Source organism: Heterodontus francisci, chromosome 22 (genome assembly GCF_036365525.1).
Source record: "Heterodontus francisci isolate sHetFra1 chromosome 22, sHetFra1.hap1, whole genome shotgun sequence".
NCBI classification, from domain to species: domain Eukaryota; kingdom Metazoa; phylum Chordata; class Chondrichthyes; order Heterodontiformes; family Heterodontidae; genus Heterodontus; species Heterodontus francisci.
The window spans coordinates 39421994-39428858 of NC_090392.1; the positions used below are offsets into that span (position 1 = coordinate 39421994).

Consider the following 6865-nt stretch of genomic DNA (forward strand, 5'->3'; position numbering starts at 1 on the left):
ATATTTAGAACCTGATATATATTATCAAAATAAAAGGAGATTTACAACTGACACACTCACAATGCATCGCCCTCAAAACATCAAGACTCACAGTTTCGATAGAACCATGACAGCCACAGCCACAGACACACACACACGCTTTATATTGCCATATGGTCCAGTTTGAAGTTTTAAGAAAAGTCTGTACAACAAAAATTGAAAGAGTTTTCACAAGTTGCCCGTCCTGTTGAGTATTTGCAGCGATTTCCTACTCTCACAGCAGTGATTCTGAGTCACGATGTGTGGAATTGGATTTGAAAACTGAAGAAAATTCAGCGCTTGGTGCTCAGCTGTCACGAGCAATACCACACCTGCATTGATCAGCTGTTAGCAGTGGACTGGAACAATGTCATCCAGGGACTTTTAGTATACATCAATAAAAGTGAACTTATTTGATGCAGGTAAAATATCATTAAAATGGTCCACCGCATTCAACTTGTTTTCCCTAATCCCAGCGGTGGAACAGTCCCAGATTGTGCAGCCATTGAATGAATTTGCATTGCTTTTTTCGAAGCCCGACCGACCTTAATATATTTAGCATGGGTTCGACGTCTGTGCATGGTTTTTGCTCATTTCATTGAAAATTGCTTATCATGAATGCATGGAAACAGTCAGGTAATGGATCAGAGCAGCGTTGTTAAATAATCAGGAAAAGAAGACACCAATGCAAACACAGAGAGTAGAACAAGCACGTCCAGGGGCGCTAAGTGAAACGCTCAATCAGGGCCCAAGTCCCTGGGTGGGCTTGAATCACCAACCTTTCGGTTAACAATCGAACGCTCTAGCCAATTGCGCCACAGAGACGACCACAGCAAATTCACGCAAGACACTGCAAACCAGTGTTTCAATGAATTCGAGTCTCAGGTCGTGTGAAGTGGAGAATCCTGCCAGTCATCAGCTTTTCCAGATCGACGCTGCGGGATGGTATCTGTTTATCTCTGCCATCTGGTGGTACAAATCAAAATTTCTCCCCAGCACTTTTTCCGTCAGTCGGAGAACCATTTCACAAGGGGACAATGTCAAAACGGTTGCGGCAATTCAACAATTGTACGAAGCACAAAACAGAGCTCATTTAACAATGACACACTGTTCTGCTGCGGAAATCTTTCCCCTGACAGACAAATTCTCCAGGCCACAGTTCCACCCTCTCCCAGACCTTGCCCCTTCGCCTTTCCCTCTGCCTCTGCACTCGCTTTATCCCTGTTCAATCTCTAACCTTTATCCAGTTGTGAAGAAAGGCTACCCACCAGAAAGTCTAACACTGTTTGTCTTTCCAGATGTGCTGCCTGAGTTGCTGCGCATTTCCTGCATTTTCTCTTTTCATTTCAGATTTCCAGCATCCACCATTCGTTTGCTTTTGCACTCACAATATTGACGGTTCGTCACCAGGTAGCTACCGTTAGACCCGGTTTCCCAGGCAAAGAGGCTTTTATTGAGGATACTGCCACATGGCAAAAGGCCAATCTGCCCCCATGCCCTTTTAACCGACAGACTAAGCTTGGAATCTCCCACAGCTGAGGGGCAGGTTCTGACACACAGTAAACTGCTACCTGGCAGGTGACTCAATCTGGGCTGGGTGGAGCATGACTTGATTGACAAGCCTCGTGCTGTATCAGAACTGGCCGGAGCCAGTGCTCCCCCTTTCGCTACTGGAATGGATATGTGCAGTCAGGATGGTGAACGTCTCTGGTTTTAAGATCTATCGTGCTCGACAGGTATTTTAAATGAACGGCGGGACTGAGTGAGATTGTGTGTGCGTGTCTGAACCGTGTTGTGGGACTGTGTAAGTTTGTATATGTCTCTGAACCGTGCTGTGGGACCGTGTGAGTTTGTGTGTGGCTTTGCAGCGTGTTGTGGGACGCTGTGAGTTTAATGTGTCTCTGAACGGTGTTCTTGGACTGTGTGAGTTTGTCTGCGGGTTTCTGAACCGTTTTGTCGGACTGTGTGAGTTTGTGTGCGTGTTTCTGAACCGTGTTGTGGCATTGTGTGAGTTTATGTGTACTTTCTGCTTATTTATTGCTCTCTTACTTTGCTTTGACACATAGAAAAATGTATACACAACACAGATACACACAAATACATTGAGAAGTAACACACGCACACACACAGACACATTTATTCAGAATGAGCACACTGATACACCCATAATACTCAAGTGCACAATATTTATATATTTAGAACCTGATATATATTATCAAAATAAAAGGAGATTTACAACTGACACACTCACAATGCATCGCCCTCAAAACATCAAGACTCACAGTTTCGATAGAACCATGACAGCCACAGCCACAGACACACACACACGCTTTATATTGCCATATGGTCCAGTTTGAAGTTTTAAGAAAAGTCTGTACAACAAAAATTGAAAGAGTTTTCACAAGTTGCCCGTCCTGTTGAGTATTTGCAGCGATTTCCTACTCTCACAGCAGTGATTCTGAGTCACGATGTGTGGAATTGGATTTGAAAACTGAAGAAAATTCAGCGCTTGGTGCTCAGCTGTCACGAGCAATACCACACCTGCATTGATCAGCTGTTAGCAGTGGACTGGAACAATGTCAGCCAGGGACTTTTAGTGTACTTCAATAAAAGTGAACTTATTTGATGCAGGTAAAATATCATTAAAATGGTCCACCGCATTCAACTTGTTTACCCTAATCCCAGCGGTGGAACAGTCCCAGATTGTGCAGCCATTGAATGAATTTGCATTGCTTTTTTCGAAGCCCGACCGACCTTAATATATTTAGCATGGGTTCGAAGTCTGTGCATGGTTTTTGCTCATTTCATTGAAAATTGCTTATCATGAATGCATGGAAACAGTCAGGTAATGGATCAGAGCAGCGTTGTTAAATAATCAGGAAAAGAAGACACCAATGCAAACACAGAGAGTAGAACAAGCACGTCCAGGGGCGCTGAGTGAAACGCTCAATCAGGGCCGACGTTTCTGGGTGGTCTTGAACCACCAACTTTTCGATTAACAGCCGAACGCGCTAGCCAATTGCGCCACAGAGACGACCACCGCAAAATTACGCAAGACACTGCAAACCAGTGTTTCAATGAATTCGAGTCTCAGGTCGTGTGAGCTGGAGAATCCTGCCAGTCATCAGCTTTTCCAGATCGACGCTGCGGGATGGTATCTGTTTATCTCTGCCATCTGGTGGTACAAATCAAAATTTCTCCCCAGCACTTTTTCCGTCAGTCGGAGAACCATTTCACAAGGGGACAATGTCAAAACGGTTGCGGCAATTCAACAATTGTACGAAGCACAAAACAGAGCTCATTTAACAATATCACACTGTTCTGCTGCGGAAATCTTTCCCCTGACAGACAAAGTCTCCAGGCCACAGTTCCACCCTATCCCAGACCTTGCCCCTTCGCCTTTCCCTCTGCCTCTGCACTCGCTTTATACCTGTTCAATCTCTAACCTTTATCCAGTTGTGAAGAAAGGCTACCCACCAGAAAGTCTAACACTGTTTGTCTTTCCAGATGTGCTGCCTGAGTTGCTGCGCATTTCCTGCATTTTCTCTTTCCATTTCAGATTTCCAGCATCCACCATTCGTTTGCTTTTGCACTCACAATGTTGACGGTTCGTCTCCAGGTAGCTACCGTTAGACCCGGTTTCCCAGGCAAAGAGGCTTTTATTGAGGATACTGCCACATGGCAAAAGGCCAATCTGCCCCCATGCCCTTTTAACCGACAGACTAAGCTTGAAATCTCCCACACCTGAGGGGCAGGTTCTGACACACAGTAAACTGCGACCTGGTAGGTGACTCAATCTGGGCTGGGTGGAGCATGACTTGATTGACAAGCCTCGTGCTATATCAGAACTGGCCGGAGCCAGTGCTCCCCCTTTCGCTACTGGAATGGATATGTGCAGTCAGGATGGTGAACGTCTCTGGTTTTAAGATCTATCGTGCTCGACAGGTATTTTAAATGAACGGCGGGACTGAGTGAGATTGTGTGTGCGTGTCTGAACCGTGTTGTGGGACTGTGTAAGTTTGTGTATGTCTCTGAACCGTGCTGTGGGACCGTGTGAGTTTGTGTGTGGCTTTGCAGCGTGTTGTGGGACGCTGTGAGTTTAATGTGTCTCTGAACGGTGTTCTAGGACTGTGTGAGTTTGTCTGCGGGTTTCTGAACCGTTTTGTCGGACTGTGTGAGTTTGTGTGCGTGTTTCTGAACCGTGTTGTGGCATTGTGTGAGTTTATGTGTACTTTCTGCTTATTTATTGCTCTCTTACTTTGCTTTGACACATAGAAAAATGTATACACAACACAGATACACACAAATACATTGAGAAGTAACACACGCACACACACACACACATTTATTCAGAATGAGCACACTGATACACCCATAATACTCAAGTGCACAATATTTATATATTTAGAACCTGATATATATTATCAAAATAAAAGGAGATTTACAACTGACACACTCACAATGCATCGCCCTCAGAACATCAAGACTCACAGTTTCGATAGAACCATGACAGCCACAGCCACAGACACACACACACGCTTTATATTGCCATATGGTCCAGTTAGAAGTTTTAAGAAAAGTCTGTACAACAAAAATTGAAAGAGTTTTCACAAGTTGCCCGTCCTGTTGAGTATTTGCAGCGATTTCCCACTCTCACAGCAGTGATTCTGAGTCACGATGTGTGGAATTGGATTTGAAAACTGAAGAAAATTCAGCGCTTGGTGCTCAGCTGTCACGAGTAATTCCACACCTGCTTTGATCAGCTGTTAGCAGTGGACTGCAACAATGTCAGCCAGGGACTTTTAGTGTACATCAATAAAAGTGAACTTATTTGATGCAGGTAAAATATCATTAAAATGGTCCACCGCATTCAACTTGTTTTCCCTAATCCCAGCGGTGGAACAGTCCCAGATTGTGCAGCCATTGAATGAATTTGCATTGCTTTTTTCGAAGCCCGACCGACTTTAATATATTTAGCATGGGTTCGACGTCTGTGCATGGTTTTTGCTCATTTCATTGAAAATTGCTTATCATGAATGCATGGAAACAGTCAGGTAATGGATCAGAGCAGCGTTGTTAAATAATCAGGAAAAGAAGACAACAATGCAAACACAGAGATTAGAACACGCACGTCCAGGGGCGCATAATGAAACGCTTAATAAGGGGCGACGTCCCTGGGTGGGCTTAAACCACCAACCTTTCGATTAACAGCCAAACGCGCTAGCCAATTGCGCCACAGAGACGACCACAGCAAAATCACGCAAGACACTGCAAACCAGTGTTTCAATGAATTCGAGTCTCAGGTCGTGTGAGCTGGAGAATCCTGCCAGTCATCAGCTTTTCCAGATCGACGCTGCGGAATGGTATCTGTTTATCTCTGCCATCTGGTGGTACAAATCAAAATTTCTCCCCAGCACTTTTTCCGTCAGTCGGAGAACCATTTCACAAGGGGACAATGTCAAAACGGTTGCGGCAATTCAACAATTGTATGAAGCACAAAACAGAGCTCATTTAACAATGTCACACTGTTCTGCTGCGGAAATCTTTCCCCTGACAGACAAACTCTCCAGGCCACAGTTCCACCCTATCCCAGTCCCTGCCCCTTCGCCTTGCCCTCTGCCTCTGCACTCGCTTTATACCTGTTCAATCTCTAACCTTTATCCAGTTGTGAAGAAAGGCTACCCACCAGAAAGTCTAACACTGTTTGTCTTTCCAGATGTGCTGCCTGAGTTGCTGCGCATTTCCTGCATTTTCTCTTTTCATTTCAGATTTCCAGCATCCACCATTCGTTTGCTTTTGCACTCACAATGTTGACGGTTCGTCTCCAGGTAGCTACCGTTAGACCCGGTTTCCCAGGCAAAGAGGCTTTTTTTGAGGATACTGCCACATGGCAAAAGGCCAATCTGACCCCATGCCCTTTTAACCGATAGACTCAGCTTGGAATCTCCCACACCTGAGGGGCAGGTTCTGACACACAGTAAACTGCGACCTGGTAGGTGACTCAATCTGGGCTGGGTGGAGCATGACTTGATTGACAAGCCTCGTGCTATATCAGAACTGGCCGGAGCCAGTGCTCCCCCTTTCGCTACTGGAATGGATATGTGCAGTCAGGATGGTGAACGTCTCTGGTTTTAAGATCTATCGTGCTCGACAGGTATTTTAAATGAACGGCGGGACTGAGTGAGATTGTGTGTGCGTGTCTGAACCGTGTTGTGGGACTGTGTAAGTTTGTGTATGTCTCTGAACCGTGCTGTGGGACCGTGTGAGTTTGTGTGTGGCTTTGCAGCGTGTTGTGGGACGCTGTGAGTTTAATGTGTCTCTGAACGGTGTTCTAGGACTGTGTGAGTTTGTGTGCGTGTTTCTGAACCGTGTTGTGGCATTGTGTGAGTTTATGTGTACTTTCTGCTTATTTATTGCTCTCTTACTTTGCTTTGACACATAGAAAAATGTATTCACAACACAGATACACACAAATACATTGAGAAGTAACACACGCACACACACACACACAGTTATTCAGAATGAGCACACTGATACACCCATAATACTCAAGTGCACAATATTTATATATTTAGAACCTGATATATATTATCAAAATAAAAGGAGATTTACAACTGACACACTCACAATGCATCGCCCTCATAACATCAAGACTCACAGTTTCGATCGAACCATGACAGCCACAGACACACACACACGCTTTATATTGCCATATGGTCCAGTTTGAAGTTTTAAGAAAAGTCTGTACAACAAAAATTGAAAGAGTTTTCACAAGTTGCCCGTCCTGTTGAGTATTTGCAACGATTTCCCACTCTCACAGCAGTGATTCTGAGTCACGATGTGTGGA

The 6865-nt window shown here is 44.8% G+C and overlaps 2 non-coding genes across 2 annotated transcripts; both read right to left on the minus strand.

Annotated features, from left to right (window-relative positions):
* Positions 1–2978: 2978 nt before the first annotated feature.
* On the minus strand, positions 2979–3052 carry trnan-guu (transfer RNA asparagine (anticodon GUU)). Its single transcript has one exon. It is a non-coding gene; the product is annotated as a tRNA-Asn (tRNA).
* Positions 3053–5187: 2135 nt separating this feature from the next.
* Positions 5188–5261, minus strand: trnan-guu (transfer RNA asparagine (anticodon GUU)). The gene has a single exon. It is a non-coding gene; the product is annotated as a tRNA-Asn (tRNA).
* Between the last annotated feature and the right edge of the window lie 1604 nt (positions 5262–6865).